The following is a 16,209-nucleotide window of genomic DNA, read 5'->3' as shown; positions in this document are numbered from 1 at the left end:
CAACCAAAACAGAGCGCATGGCTCAACCCGCCATGGGTAAGATGGCAAATGGACTCTACCTCTGGGGGAAGAAACTGCAAAGGCGCCGGAAGAGGGCAGGCAAGCAGGAGAGGTGAGGAGTTAGGCACGATCGTGCAGTCGACCACACGGTGCAAGCTGCCTTTGCCAGGAGCTGCCTTTGCCAGGAGCCGGCTCGCCACCTGATGGGGAAAGTCCGCCTGCGTGAAGCCAACGGAAAGGAGACCGAGATGGCAGAGGCAAGAGGGGGAGACTGAGGCTTGATGGTATTGTTTGAGTCCTCGAATCCTGGCATGCCCTGACTTTTCAATTGTATAATTAAGTCTGTTTCAATTGGGTGTCTGCTGTTTGCTACAAAAAGACACCTGACCCAACGGTATCAGTCAGGAAACAAGGAAAGTCTCTAGGGCCAAGTCTAAGAGAGCAGGATTGGATTCAAAGGGGAGCAAGATCGAGAAGTGGATTCTGGAGTCTGAAATTAGAAAGGCTGCCAGGGGCAACTGGACGCGGGCTGTGGAGTGTAGAGTTTTACAGGGCGCCCTCAGAAAGCCAACTGGTGTGACGGGAACACTGAAAGGACACGGTGCCATTTGAACACTCTGGGCCAAAGAAACATGAAGGCCCGTGTCTCCAGCATCCGATAGATACAGATGAAGAACACCAGAGTGGTCCCTACTGATGTCAGCCACATCACCCAACCCCAAATGAAAAGCGTAAGTTCTGGAAAAGTGCCACAACGACTTCTAGGACCATAAGTCCTAGAATAAGTCCTCGACCTTGTGATCATAAAAGAACCAAAGATTTCAGAGAAGCAGAGGAGACTTTTGGCTCAAGAGGAAGAATTCCCAAGACATTAATATTTGAATAGCCTGAGTAACAACATTCACAATGGACATTACCATTTATTGAGAACAAGCTGTGTGCCAAGCACCAGGCTAAGGATTTGCTATATATTAAATCATGCAATCTTGTCAATACACTGGAGAGGTTAGCATTTAATCTCCGTTTTACACATGAGAAAAATGAAGTTGGAGAGTTTCCATCCATCTTCAGTCCCTGGGCTGAACCTCTGTCCTGCCCCAAAGTCATTGCAGTTAACACCAGGCTAGGAGCCTCCCTAAAGGACGGTTCTTTGTTCTTCTTGACCCTAGAAGCCTGGCAGGGACCTTTTAATTAGCACTTCCTTCCCTTGCCCTTTTTATAGCCTCCTGTTCTTTGAAATTTGGGCCCAGTATCAGACTGGAGAGAAAAATATCCTCTGTCAAAAACTTTTCTACAGTCTCATTGCAGAGAGCAATCGCAGTCTCCCCTGCCTGGCACCCAGTCTCCTTTGTTCTGGCAGCAGCACCAGGTGATTCCTTTGGGGAATCACCTTCACCCAACCAAGCAGCCCAGGTGACTGAGGTGGGACTGACCCCACAGAGCTGATCCTACACCCCTGCTTCTTACCCCAGAGTGGCCATCTGAGCCACAGCCACCGATCGATGTGTTGCATGATCTTAGAGAGGCACAGGGTATAGTGGGGCCCAAGTCTACTGGCTGTGTGTCCTTGGGCCACTGCCCTAATCATTTCTGTGCCTTGGTCTCCCCATCTGGGTGTCTGATATGACCAGGCCAATGGGAATCTTTGCTAGGAGTTCATTGCGACTACTGAGAAAGCAGTTCTGTGTCTCTTCCTCTTCCTCTCTGGTGGGACTGGCTAGTAGACAGAAGGTCTGATAAGGCCGGACACAGCTTTTTCTCATCATTGTTTGAGGGCCTGGCTGTGCCTGTGGTCACCATTAACCTGGAGTTCTGAGAAGCATGCACCCGCCACTCCATGTTGTGGGGAAGATCAGTCATAGACAGGATTAGGGTGGGGTGGGAAGTAGCAAGAGTTAAAAGAGTGAGAATTGGAGAATCTTCAGACTTTAGCAGCTTCTGGCTTTCTTCTCCTCTCTCAACCCTTGAGACATGCAGAGTAGTAAACTATGACAGGGAAAGAGAAAAGAACACGCTTTCCTGGAATGATTTCCTTCCTCTCTGTCTTCCATGAATTGAGCAAAGGAGCACTGCTACGGTGGTACCATGCACACCTGAGTATGACTCTCAGCTTAGCCACCCCCCAATTATAACATGGACAATTTTTGTAAACCCTCTGGGCCCCTGGGAAATAATAGCATTAGGTTCAACCTTATGAAATGGGCATTTCTGTAGGCCAAATTGTTGAATATTGACCATTTCACATTGCTCAAACAGTTCCCACCCTACAGAGTTTTGTCAGCATTAAATGAGATGATACACTTGCAGTTCTCATCCCAGTGCCTGGCAGCGAGGTAATGGTTAATAAATGTTAACTGACGCTGCTACTACGATGATGATGATGATGATTGCTGAGAAACAGAAGTACAAATCACAGGAAACAGAAAGAGCAGCCACGTGTAGGTTTTCAGTGGTGGTTTTGGACTTGACTGCCAAATCTGCTCATTTCCCCTCAAATCTTGCTCTACGGGGTTTTATTTGTTATTGTCTCCAGCAAGGTGGGGAGGCCCAAGGTTCACAAAGGTAAGACAGGAGACTTCACGCCTCAGTGGCTCTTCTTTTGAACTGAAAACCTCCTCTGGCATCCCTGGGTTGTCTCAAGTTCTGATTACTGGGGAGGGAGAGGACGGGAGGGAAGGAGGAAGGGGTGATTTTAGAATTGCCACTCATATTTTTAAACATCTTGACATCAACAGAACAGTTTCTAATTCAGTGACAACTGGGGCATTTGTTTTGATCCTGCTTTTCTCACCCACCAGTCAGTTATTTTAGTTAAAATAGAAGAGCATTTGTTCTCTGAAAGGTGACAATTGGATGCATAGTTTATTCTCATTTCTGAAGGCTTCAGGGCGTGGCCACTGAGCTATTCAGGCCATTGCTTCCTCCTTGGGGCCCTGGGACACATTCTCCCTTGACGCCAAAGGTTCTCTCCTCTTTTCTGCACCTGGCTCCCTCTACAAAGTGCTCAGCCTCAGTGTGACTTCATGATACCTTCTGGAACACTCCGAACCCATTAACCCTTCTGTCACATGCCCGCATGCTACTTGGGAATTGTGTGTCACGTCTGCAGTGTGTTCCCTGTGCCACTATCTGTGGAACAGCACTGGGCTCGCAGCTCCGGGGTGACGGGTACTGGCTGAGTCTACTTACTCTCCACAGTCCCCAGGACCCACCCTGGTACATGCCACATGGTTAATACACATAAACAATGTATTAAATATGTGAAGTAATCATGCAATAATTCACAATAATTAATTAAATAAAATCACTAATCAGCGACAGAGGCTTAGTCCTTCCCCCTTGGTGATAAAATATTTGAACTGGGGTGTAGAAGGGAATGGCGGCAAGGATGCCACCTGGCCCACCCTATGGGGGGGAGCAAAGGGAAGGAAAATTCCTACTCATCGTAAAGTCTGGGAAAGGTGATCGCAAGACGTTCCAGCATTTCATAAAAAGTCCTGCACATGCAAACACAGACTACTGGGAACCAATCTTGACCTTGAGACATGACCAACAGCCTGGAATGAATGAGAAGTATCCGTGATTAGTTTGAAGTGAACAATAACACAGAATGGAAGGAATTCTAATCAGAATGAGATGGGGGAAGGGACGTTCACCCTTATCCATGAGATTGCATTCCTAATCACGGATCCTTGGCGAGTGGAAGCTGGTGTTTACATCTGGGCTTGCCAGAGTCATTGGAGTTTGTGAAAAGGAACAACAATCACAGCAAACATAGGGAGAGAACATTTTGTTTGGGCTGCACTAGCCAATCAAATGGTAATTTATCTTCTATATAAGGCTATCTTCCCCTGCTAGAGAGGAAATCTCCTAAAGTAAGAAACTGGGCCTTGTATAACCTTTCAATTTTATCTAGAATAAATGCTTTGGATGAACAAATGAATGATTACTATTATTGCCATATGGCTTTTATCTCTAACAAAAACAAAGTCCAGTCCAAATTCTCGTATTAAGATAACTCTCACTCCATAAAATATCCATTAGCAAGAAATAAATATTTATTAAATGCCTACAATGTAGCAGGCAGTATATTACACATTGAGAGGCACATGGGGACTGTGTCCTCAAAGAGTTTAACTGCCTGGGTAGGAAGCATCTAGTGAAAGCTTGTCTGGATCCACACAACAGAAACTACCTCAAGTAAGGAAAACAGAAAAATAGGGTATGGAATCCAAGAATACGAAACATGGGCATTAGAACTGGAAGAGCAAAAGTGGAGGCCACCTTCATCCACTACCAACCTTGCACTTGACCCAAGATGGTGGCCAGTCCCAACATTACATTATGACCTCAAAGATCAAGTGCTCACCATACTGATTCACCACGGCTGGGGACAGCGTAGGGGTGGGTCACAGGATTTACTGCCTACTCACTTGGGCTGAATGCAGGTTGCCCCTAGAAGACATGGCAAACAACTGGCATTTCAAATACAGGCAAAAAGGATCTACGTACATGCAAGGGGCAAACAGCAGGGGGCATAGAAGTCCCAGGAAGGAAGTAATATTATAACTGTAGGTTTGGTCAGTCAAGAAAAATGACAAGGCTGGGTTCGGTGGCTCATGTCTGTAATCTCAGCACTTTGAGCAGCCAAGGTGGAGGATCGCTGGAGCCCAGGAGTTCGAGACCAGCCTGGGCAACACAGCAAGACAAAAAATAAAAATGTAAAAACATGAAAGATGGCAAAAGCAAATGCAATGGGGAGAAGGAATCTGTCCCCAAATCCAAACTTCAGTAAGAGGAAGGGGTTCCCAAACTTCTCTCCCATAAGTCCTGGCTGTGATTATTCCAATTGCCAGAATGTGCCAGATGGTTTTGCTAGCAAGGCCGAGCCCTCTAGCTGCTTGGAGGTGATATTTCAGGGAGGTCTTAGTTTTGTTACTTCCTCTGGGGACCCTAGACAAGAAACGTCTTGTCTTCTGAGGTGCTTGCACAGCATGAGGACACAATTAGCCCCACAGATTAATAATAATACCTACTACTCATTTAGACCTTAGTAGGTGCCAGACATTGTTCTTGTCCTTTATATACACGAACTCATTTGGTCTTCAGTGCTTTTCATTTGAGCATCAAATATTCACTGAGCTCCTACTGTCTAACCCAGCAATTTGCTAGAGCCTATCAGAAGTCTCTAAGCTGCTTCTCCCCAGTCTGAATAAGTCCTGCTTGCTATAAAAGACAACCAAACATGTGGTGGTGGAGGGTGGAATTAAGAGTACAAACTGCAGAGTCTTGAAGCAAGTCTGACCTCAGTTTTGTCACTTCCTGCCAAGAGACCTTGACTCAGTTTCCTTTTCCACTCTGAGCCTCAGTTTTCTCACCTGGGGACACTAATGGTACCAACATCATACAGTATTCTGTGAGGATAAAGAGGAAAATGTATGGAAAGCACTCCGTATAATCTTTTGCAGAATAAGCACCATGCAACATTAGCAGTTTGCTTTTGCCTATTAAGAAATGCAAAGCAGAAAGTCACTGCATAGCAAAGATTTGCAAAAGAGACTAAGAAAGACTGGCTCAGAGAAATGGAATGGGATAAAGAGAAAGGATGCACGTGGAAAATAACTTTTCATTACAATCTGAAGGTGAGTACAGGGTAGAGTCTGATATCCTCCACCCATTGCTCTTATTAAAGTAGAGAGGGTCCAGTCCTGAAGCTTTTCCAACTGCCTCATTTTCCCATTTCTTGATGTGTAAAATGGATATAGTCTAAAATCTTTTTAGTATGAATTCTATCAATACAGTCTTAGAGGGGTATTTTTCTCCTTAATTTTCTCTCAAAGATCAACAAATTGTAGAATGGAAATGAAAATAAAGTAGCCTCTACCATATATTAAGTTATTAATATTGTCAATCATGAATCATACAAGGACACTGGGCTTAAGTCAACTCTCTACTCCCAAGGGAAGAATGAGATGCACAAGCTCATTGTGTTTTCAGTTTGGTCTTTAGTGTTCTTCAAGATCAGACGTCCAGGAAAAACTACTGTAGATTGTAAGAAATCAAGGAAAAAATAGGCTTGGAGAAAAACACACAATAATGTTACTTACTTTCCACGTGTTCATATATATGTAGGGAAATGTAACGTTAAAGTTCTGGAAAGATACCCCCAAACTTGTAACCTCCTATAAAGGTCAGGGTTAGGAGTGGCGTCCAAGGGAACATTAGCCTCATCTGTGATGTATTAAGTTTTTAAAAAAGGAGACTGTATTTATCTCTTACTTAGGTAATTAAAGTTTAATTGTTAAATAGGGAGCCTTATTTAAGGAATGGTTCTCCAGGGAGCTACAAGAAAAAGCAGCTTAGCTGGCTGATTTCCCTGAGGCCAGGTCAGGGTTCAGACCCCAACCGAGTTGTTCCAGAACTTAAGAGGTGAGTTTGCCAACTTAATTATTAACTGAACTGAAAAAGTGACTATCTGGAGACTGAGGGCTAATTTTGACATTGATGTCAACATGTAGATGTCTTTTCTTTTTTTTTTTTTAAAGAAAGCATCTGGTTGTGTTTTCCCAACTATTGTTAAAGCAAAACTAGATGGGAAGACAAATGTGCAGCAATTGCTATTCTGGGGGACTCTTGAGAAAGTAGAAATATGAAATAAACAGCGTTGAGAAAATTCCTTCAGCTGTGGATGTGTTTTAACTATATCCTCACCTCTTTCTGGGTGAATAGCACACACCTCCTTCCTAATTCCTTCCCTACAAACCCTCAAGGAGCTCAGAAGTAAAAAATCATATAATCAACTCTTTTAAAAATTGTTAATGGATCGGACATGTAACAGAAAATCTATAGCCACAGATCCTCCTAAATCTTCAGGCTAACCTTTGGTCTCAACGATTTCGTGTACAATCTTGATCAAATCCACTGCAAAACCACAAATACATAGTCGTCACGTGTAAAGCACTCTGTGCTTTTCTTTCCCCCAAGCCTGTTAGAACTGATATCAAATTCACCCTCCTGCTGTGCCCATCACCTCTGTAAGAAAAAAGTCCTCTGTATGGCTCCTTCCAGGGCATTCTGAATATCCAGGACTTCATAGGAGACGCTAAAAATAAAATACAATTTAAAGCTCCTTTTTGTTATTCTTTAGCAGTAACTGGGTAGAATAAGCAAACTAAAGCATAAGAATGGGGCAAGGGTTTGCTCTCGGACTATGCAGGGCCCACGGAAATGAAGGTCCCCTCAAGACCATGAGTAGTGTTGCAGGAAGAAGTCATATAACATCTAGGGGGGCAAAAAAGAGAATCTTTGCAAACCTAAGTTCAGATCTTGGAGGTTAAAGAGCCTGGCACGTAGAAATAATCAGTCAACAGAGAGGGAGGAAACGCAACTCTGCAGACACCATCTTAAGATCTTGTTTAAATTCTCGTGACAACCCAGGCATTATCCCCATTTGCCAGATGAGAAAACTGAAGGTCAGGGAGGTGAGGTTGCATAACTGGTAGGTAGAGCAGCAAGAGAGGAGGAGGACAGGTGTGTGTTTAGTTTAAAGAGGAAAATTGAGGAATTCAGGGTTTGGAAGAATCTGGAAACATCTTGAATCCAAGTGATGTTTGGAGGGGAAGGTGAATGTTGGTTCACAGGCGACTAGGAATATAAATCTAGCAAAACCAGAATGCATCTCTGTGCCAAGGGAAGGTACGGCAGTCAGAAACCTAATAGAAACAGCTGACACACTTGAGTCAGGTGAACTGGAGGATGATTTAGTTAGCAAAGGGCTGTCTAGAGAGGTGTGTGTGTGGGGGGGGCACGTGTGCCAGGTGCAAGGGGCCAGGGCTAGAAGCAGCAGAGGGCTCACCCTCCCCAGGTCTGAAGGACCGAGGGAAGGAAGCTGGTACCAGAACCTGAAGGAATTCTGTAGAGGAGGCAGCCTGAGTAGCAGAGACCTTAGTGGGGCTGCAGTGACCTTGGAAAGAAGGGCCCATGAAATCCCTACTGCTTTTGTCCTTTCCCATCCTCCCATCTCCTGCGAGGGTTCTGCATTGGCTGAACCCAGCTAAATGCCAAAGGGCAAGGGTACTGTATGACAGATGGACAGCCACCTGGGGCAGAGGAGGGTATTGGGGGGGGCCGTGGATCCAAGATACTCAGCCCAGAAGACAGGGCAGCACTGTTACCTAGAGACAGATGTGCAGTGGATTGAGTAGACATGGACTGAAGGAGGGGGAGGAGAGAGCTGAGGTGGCAGGTCGGTCCTGACACTAAGGAGTCATCATGTAACATGCAAACACGTTCAGCCACGGGGTGGACACTGCCACTTTAATAGTGGCCAGCTAACACCTGGGTGGAGGTTGAGCCCTGTGGGTGTTTACGTAATGGATACCATGTAACACAGTGCCTATGGGAGTGTATTATCGCTGGGTTGCTAGAATACTGGAAAATGGCTACTTGGGAAAAGGACACCAAACCATTTGGGGACCTAGGAGGACATACGGAGGTGAGAAGAGAGGTAAGGAGTGAGACCCAGTGATCCTTCCACTCCTCGCTCAAAGGCAGAATCCAGGAGGCGGCCTCTTTATTCATAGCTGGATCCTATTCCCAAGGGACCTTGATGTCAGAGTTGGGAATGAACCATGTTAAGAAATAAAGGGTCATAAAAGACAGAAGCATATGTCATTCTGGCAGAGGGTTCTCTATGTTCCTAGAGGGCTTTGAGGCGTATGTGCTAAAAGGAAAAATTAAAAATATGAAAAACAAAAGCAATTCCTTTCACGGGGCTACCAGAGCCGTAGGTCTTGTTCAAGGAGATGTCGTCACTGCTACATCAAGTTAGTAGCCAGGGCTACTCTTGCACTCAGAGAGGGTGCGAGTCTTCAGGACGGCGAGGAACAGGGAACGCTTCTGCCCGGCAGCTGAGTGTACGTCAGCCAGCCCCGTGGGCAGACTGGGGTGCTCTGGAGGACAGGGGATTGGTGTTACCTGGGTCCGGGTCAGATGAGGGAACGGGCCAGCAGCCCAGGGTGCCAGTCCACAAAGAACCCTAATCATCACTGGGATACTTTGGAAGGAAGGTGCCTGTTAACTCAGGTTCCCTTACACAACTGGCAGGATGCAAATTGGTCCCAATACTGTCAAAGTAGAAATTACCCTCAGGATGAAAGAAATGATGGTGCCTGCCAAGGCAGACTTATCTCTGTAGGAAAGTTTTGACAGTAGCCTCCACGAGCTGCAAGATTCAACTACTGAAAATGCAAGAGTTGCCAACTGACCGCCACTTAAAGGCAAAGTCTGAATAGATGAAATTTTGGAGCTGAGACATGCATGATGTAGTGCTGTTTCCTGGGGGCCCATGATTTTCTTATTTCTTTTTTCCTTTTGTTTTGGAGATAAGGTCTCACTCTGTCACCCAGGCTCAAGTGCAGTGGCCTCATCATGGTTCACTGTAACCCTTGAACTCCTGGGTTCAAGTGATTCTCCTGTCTCAGTCTCCTGAGTAGCTAGGACTACAGGTGTGCACCACCATGCCTGGCCAATTTTTCTATGTTTTGTAGAGATGGGATCTTGCAATTGCTCAAGCTGGTCTCAAACACCTGGCCTCAAAGTGATCCTCCTGCCTTGGCCTCCCAAAGTGCTGGGATTACAGGCATGAGTCACTGTGCCCGGCCCTTACTGACATCTTAAACCTTTAAAAACTTTCTAAGAAGTTGTCTGATTTATAAAATTTCAAGATAAAATTGAAGAGAGGGGCCTAGAAGAGGAGGTGGTTTTCTTTAGTCCGTGAATGGATGGAGGGAATTCACGTTGAACATGTGCTTTATTATCTACAACAGGTTTGTTCTGTCCCCACCAAATACATGTTGAAAAAATATTTAGAGAATTCTGGCCTGAAAGGGTAAGAAAGTAACAACCTGTCCCAGGCAGCCCCCTGGGTGCCGAACTCTGGGAGATTTTGCTTGGTGAAGTCTGAGTACAGTCCCACAGATTAACATGATTTGTCACAAAACATGGCCTTGCTTATCCATTTTCCTTTCTCTTATATTCCTTCCCGACAAATTCAAATTCATTGAGCACCTGTGATACGCCAGGCTCTAAATGTTGAACATGCCTTATTTTATTTCATATCCAAGGGGCTCTCAAGGATACCCAGACACGTTCTAGACCTGCACTGTCCAATATGGTAGCCACTAGCCATGTGTGGTTATTGAAATATAAATTTATTATAAATAAAAATTCAGTTCCTCAGTTGCACTGTGCATCAAGCACTCAATAGCCACATGCAGCCACAACTACCCTATTGGACAGCACAGATAGAGAATGTTTCCACCATTGCAGAAGACATTGCTGGACAGTATAGGTCTAGGTTTTTCAGAGTTGTGTCTACCTCCTGTGAATTCATTTAGGCAGGAAAGCTGCCATTCACTGAGCAGCTCTGGGCCAAGCACTACAGCCTCATTGCCTCACATCTCACCCCATTTTAGAGATGAGGAGACTTGAGCACAGAGAGGCCAAGGAATGTTCTAAGCATCACACAGCAAGTGAGCGGCAAAGCCAAGGGAGTTTGACTTCAAAGGCTTTGCTCATTCTGGTGACACCACCTTCAAGGGCATCACTCCCAAATGTGATTGAAAGCAGCACTGTGGACAAGAAAAGTCCTGGGGACCCAGTGCCCACAAGTCACTGGGGGCCGGGCACGGTGGCTCACACCTGTAATCCTAGCACTCTGGGAGGCCGAGGTGGGTGGATTGTTTGAGCTCAGGAGTTCAAGACCAGCCTGAGCAAGAGACCTCATCTCTCCTAAAAAAAAAAAAAAAAAAAAAAGAAATTAGCTGGACAAAATATATATATATAAAATTATATATAAAAAATATATATATAATTAGCCAGGCATGGTGACACATGCCTGTAGTCCCAGCTACTCAGGAGGCTGAGGCAGGATTGCTTGAGCCCAGGAGTTTGAGGTTGCTGTGAGCTAGGCTGATGCTACGGCACTCACTCTAGCCCAGGCAACAGAGTGAGACTGTCTCAAAAAAAAAAAAAAGAAGCCGTTGGGGTCAGACAGGGTGGAGGACCAAGCCCAGTTCTGCCACTAGAATCTGGGTGATATTGGCCAAGCCACTTCTCAAACTCTGAGTATATAGGCAAAGTGGGGATGCTTACAGCACTCACCTGGTAGAGCTATGCAGATTGAATGAGAAACGGCACAGAAAGCACTTGGCACCTTGCTATCTGGTACCTAATTGCCATTTAGTACACGTACATATGATTGTTCTTAACACTTCCGGAGTGAAGCCTTTTCTCCTAGTTAAGCAGCCAACACAAGATTCGCTGTGCTCTCTGCCATGCACATTTCTGAAGCTGGCGCGCCACCTGCTGGTCACTCCTGGATACATCATTCAGCCTCCTGTTCTCCCCTGCAGGGGCCCACCCCAGTGTTATCGTGAGACTTAGCTCCAAAACAGAAATGTCATTTGATTATTAAGAAACATAACAAAAAGTCCCTTTCACATTGAGGCTCTTCTGAACATTCAGGATAAATTTAGCTCTTGCTGACTTTGCTGTGATCGTCCTCATTGCCCTCACTGCCAGGCAGAGAGAGGATGCACCTCTTTGGGGCCCCGTTCTCAGTGTCTAGTCCATGTTCCCGGGGTCTTTTAGCTGCAGGCTACCTACAAGCACGGGGTCTTTACTTTCATGGCTGGCCTTCCCTTCAATCTCGTGCTGAACATACATCCCACCTCCCTGCCTCGATTAATCTAAAAGTCCTGTTGGGTTTTCTCCTAAATATATTTAAAATCTATCCATGCCCCTCTGTATTCTCCATCACCACCCCAGTCTGAGCTGCCATCGTCGCTCGCCTGGACCACCGCATGAGCCTCCTGAATGGTTGTATCTCTCCCCTTCCCCCATCCTGTGGTCCTGGCTGCTGTAGCCACTGGAATGCTCTGGGGACCGTTCAAGAGCTACCAACTCACAGGTGTCAACACATGACTAACCAAATAAGAGTCTGGGGAGGGTGGGTAGGGGGTCTCACCACATTCATAGCTCATACAAGCTCCTGGATGGCCTTCTGTGCAGCCAGGATTGAGAAACACTGAGATTCCAGTCCAGACCGGCAGCACCCGCATCCTGGGATGGCTTGTTAACATGTGAGCTCCTCAGCAACAGCCCCAGAGGTTCGGGTTCTGTAGGCCAGGGGTGCCCTGAGAATTTCCATTTCTCACAAATTCCCAAGTGATGCTGGTCTGAGGACCGCACTTTGAGAACTACTGTTGCAAAAATACAACGTGGACAACAAAACTCCTGTTTCAATGGCTTCTCATTGCACTTATACATGTATATTTTAAAAATTCCCATTGTATACCATGGCCTATTGGGCAGGGGGTGGCCCCTCCTGCCTCCCAGCCACTCCCCTCTCTGCTCTAGTCACTCACTGGCCTCCTGTCTGCTCCTGACCACCCCAAACTCCTGTCCACCTGGAGACCTTTGGACCAGCTGCCCTCTCTGCCCAGACGGCACCTCCCATAGCTCTTCTGTTGTCTGGTTACCGCTCAGTCTTAGGGCTTACAGAGATGTCACCTCCTCAGGGAAGTCCGCCCTGACTGCCCCACTGAACACTTGCCTTGCCTCCAGCTCACCCCTTATTCTCTCAGCAACCCATTTAGTTCCTTTAAAGCCTTTATTACAATTTGCAATTATTTTACATGTCTGTTCTCTTAGCGTACATTTACCTCTACCAGAAGGCAAGCTTTATGAGGGCAGAGACTTTGCTTATGCACTGCCCAGCACATAGTAGGTGCTCCATAAATGGTTACTGAATGAAGGTTTGATTAGAAACACAGAGTCAGAGTGTGCAGAGTTTAGAAGTAGTAGTAATACTAGAAGCAGGAGACTCACGTCCCACTGAGGGCTTACTGTGTGCTCCTCTTCTAACATTACATCTTTAATCCACACAGCAACTGGGCGAGGTGGTATCATCTTTAACTTACAGATATGGAATGGGAGACCTAGAAAGGTGGGGAAACCAGGCTGAGGTCACACAGCTAAAGGGGGCAGACAGGCCACGAATCCAGTCTGCCCATGCCCACATCCATCGTGGGGATGGCAGGAAGGAAAGGAGGCTCTGCAAAAGGAGACCTCGAAGAGCTCTTCCCTCAGGGAGTTTTTCACTCTAAACTCTCAGCCAAGGCAAAAATATAAAACAGAGCTGAAATCAAAGAAGACTTGCCCTACTTTCCAGCTCTGATTCTCCCAGAATCTTTCAGAAGAGAATGATCAAGCAATGATGGGTGGCTCAACTTTTAAGATTTTTAAAATAGCTTGCTCAGAGCCTTTGGGGGCACAGCACAGGCAGGAAATGCAGAGGCAGGACTTGAACCCAGGCCTTCTTCCTGCACAGCCTGCCCGGGCTTTAGTACCCTTTGCAGAGGGTATCTCACTCAACTTCCCTTTGTGGTGGTCTGCCTCATTATTATTAATGTATTAGTTAAGGTAACAATAGATGCTGCCAGATACCCAGCCTTCTCCCCAAATCCAATGGCTTAATGTAAGAAAGCTTATCTTTCACTCTATTAAAGCCAAAATCAGCGCTCCTGCTCAGCAGGCAGGGGCAGCACTTGAGGCCCAGCCTCCTTCATCCTGTGTTTCCCCTGTGGTGGCTGGAGAAAGAAGAAGAACAAGGCAGTTTTGACGGGCCAGGCCTGGAAGCGGAGTGCATCCCTTCCAGCCACATGCACCGCCCAGAACTCAGTGGCAGGGCTGTACTTAACCGCAAGGGAAGCCGGGAAATACAGCCTAGTTGTCAAGGTGATGCAACAGCCCACCAGTCTCGTCCTTATCTCCTGAGTCTGGTGAATTGCCCCCCCCATCTCCCCTCACTGGTAACAGCATCTCCATAATTGTAGAGGTGATTTCAAATGCAGCCAGGAGAGGGGCCACCTTGATCTTAAGTTCATATTACAGAGGAAATGACAGGTCTCCAAGATCCCCTGGAGAGGAGGCGGGAGGTTTGGGGAAAGGGAGGGGAAAGAAGTGGAGGTTCAATGCACTATTTGCTTAAGTCCAGTCCTGGCCTAGAGAGGAAGACAGCTTTGTCCAACATTTTGGTGTCGTTTACGAAGTCTACCTTCACTTCAATTCTGGATATTTCAGAATTTCACTAATTAAGTAAACATTTATTGGGCAGCCAATGTTTTGCAGACATAGTTCTAGGCCTTTGGGATATTAAACCAACGAATGAATGAATAAATGAATGTAAGAGTAGCCCAGTCTTTATCTGGTTGAGATTTTGAAGACACCTGTGATAAAAGTTTGACAAATTATAATATCCAAGACAGTATTCAACACTTCACATAAATGAGCTCATTTCATCTTTACCGTAATCCTATGAGGTAAGTCCTAGTGTTATCCCCATTTTACAGAAAAGGAAACTGAGACCTAAAGAGATAAAATGATTGTTCCAAATTTCACTGCTCTCAAGAGGCAAGAATGACACTTGACTACATCATACTGCCCCTATGGTCAAACTACAGCTCTATCTGCACATTGACACAGACGCGGGCATAAATCAGTCGGCTGCAGATAACAGAAGGAGGTTTGAGTTCTTAACAGTTACTGAATCCCAGAACAAGTTGAAAGTGAGATCACGATTCCTACAAGGAATTCAAAGGTGACCGTGGAGGAGACACTTTGTCTCCCTGCTCTGCAGTTTCCCCACCTGTAAAACAAGGGAGCCGGCCTTGAAGAACCCGAAGTGCCCTTCGTCCTCTGTAAAGCAGCAAGACTACGGGAAGCGCAGACTTTCATCAGCCAGGCTCGGGGGACTCGTTCTGCCTATCTGAGCCTCCGTTTTCTCATCTATGCAGTTGGAATTACTTCTGATTTGCTAGTTTCCCTCTCTCCTTAGTGTCTGGCGCGGGGAAGATAATAGGGGCTCAATAAGTCTTGCTCATCCCCCGAGTCTCCCCCCTGACCGCGATGCCAGCAAGCCATTGCGTGCACAGACGGCGCACGGCTAAGCCGCAGGCTGCTGCGGAGCCGAGAGCGCGGGGTACTGACGCGCCCTCCCGGGCAGGCGCGCGTTTGGGGAGCAGCTGGCTCCCGGCCCAGGGAAATGGCCTGCAGCTGGGGCCCCCGGGGGCAACACCGCACAAAGCCTCCCGGGCCGCCTCTGCCCCACACCCCGTGCCCCCTGCATCACGCACAGCGCACACCCTGGCCCCCGTGAATTCGGATTCCCACCATTTGCTCCGAATCCCCAATAGGAACCTCAGGACTTCGGGGCGCAGAGTTCAGAGAGGTCAAACATCAGATGTCCCCGCAGGCCTCCCCAGAAAGCCTTATTTCTTCTGATGACTTCTGGGATGGCCCCAGGAGCCTTGAGCGCCTGGCAGATACTGAATACGGCAGACACCAGCACAGACAGAGAGCAGCGTCTTGGAACGGTTGCCTGGTTACGGGTGGCCTGCGTCACGTGGTCTCCCCCTTCGGGGCGCGGAGCCTGCTGAGCAGGGCAGGGAGGGGAGAACCAGCTCCCTGACGCTGCGCTTGTCCTTCCCTCACCCCGACCGCCAGGAGCCAGGCCAGGACAAGATGCAAGGCAGCCTGGGTGGGAGCCCGGCTCCCCCTCCCACCAGCTGCAAGATTAGGGCAAGTTAACTTAGCCGACGGGTCCCTCTCCTCCCTCACCTATAAAACGAGTCTAATAATAGTACACACCTCACTGGATTATGACAGGGCTTCAGACAAGAACGTAGGTCCTCGAACGCAGCAGATTCACCGTGGCCAGCCCGGTGGGGCTCAGTGGATCCGGGCGCTGGTGCTGGAGCAGCAGAAGTTCCGATGGCTACCTAACGTGAAGTGCAGTGCACGACGCAGACGCACGGCCCGTGCTCTACTGGCAGGACCAAAGTGCACTGGGCTCTCAGATTAGTAGCCAGTTAAAGGTATTAAGTAGAAAGCCACGGCCCGTGCTCCACGGGCAGGACCAAGGTGCACTGGGCTCTCAGATTAGTAGCCAGTTAAAGGTATTAAGTAGAAAGCCACGGCCTGTGCTCCACGGGCAGGACCAAGGTGCACCGGGCTCTCAAATTGGTAGCCAGTTAAAGGTATTAAGTAGAAAGCCACGGCCCGTGCTCCACGGGCAGGACCAAGGTGCACCGGGCTCTCAAATTGGTAGCCAGTTAAAGGTATTAAGTAGAAAGCCACGGCCCGTGC

General features: G+C 47.3%; 1 protein-coding gene across 1 annotated transcript in view; it reads right to left on the bottom strand.

Moving 5' to 3' along the window:
- The window catches only part of PRICKLE2 (prickle planar cell polarity protein 2), a 353,356-nt gene extending 338,076 nt beyond the window's left edge, over positions 1 to 15,280 (bottom strand). The window contains exon 1 of the mRNA XM_045530689.1: positions 15,235 to 15,280. The gene's annotated coding sequence lies outside the window, so the exon portion shown is untranslated. The remainder of the gene's footprint in view (positions 1 to 15,234) is intronic.
- Between the last annotated feature and the right edge of the window lie 929 nt (positions 15,281 to 16,209).

Source organism: Lemur catta, chromosome 18, assembly GCF_020740605.2.
Source record: "Lemur catta isolate mLemCat1 chromosome 18, mLemCat1.pri, whole genome shotgun sequence".
NCBI lineage: Eukaryota > Metazoa > Chordata > Mammalia > Primates > Lemuridae > Lemur > Lemur catta.
Note: the sequence above shows the minus strand (reverse complement) of the source record. Positions and strands in the feature narration are given on the sequence as shown.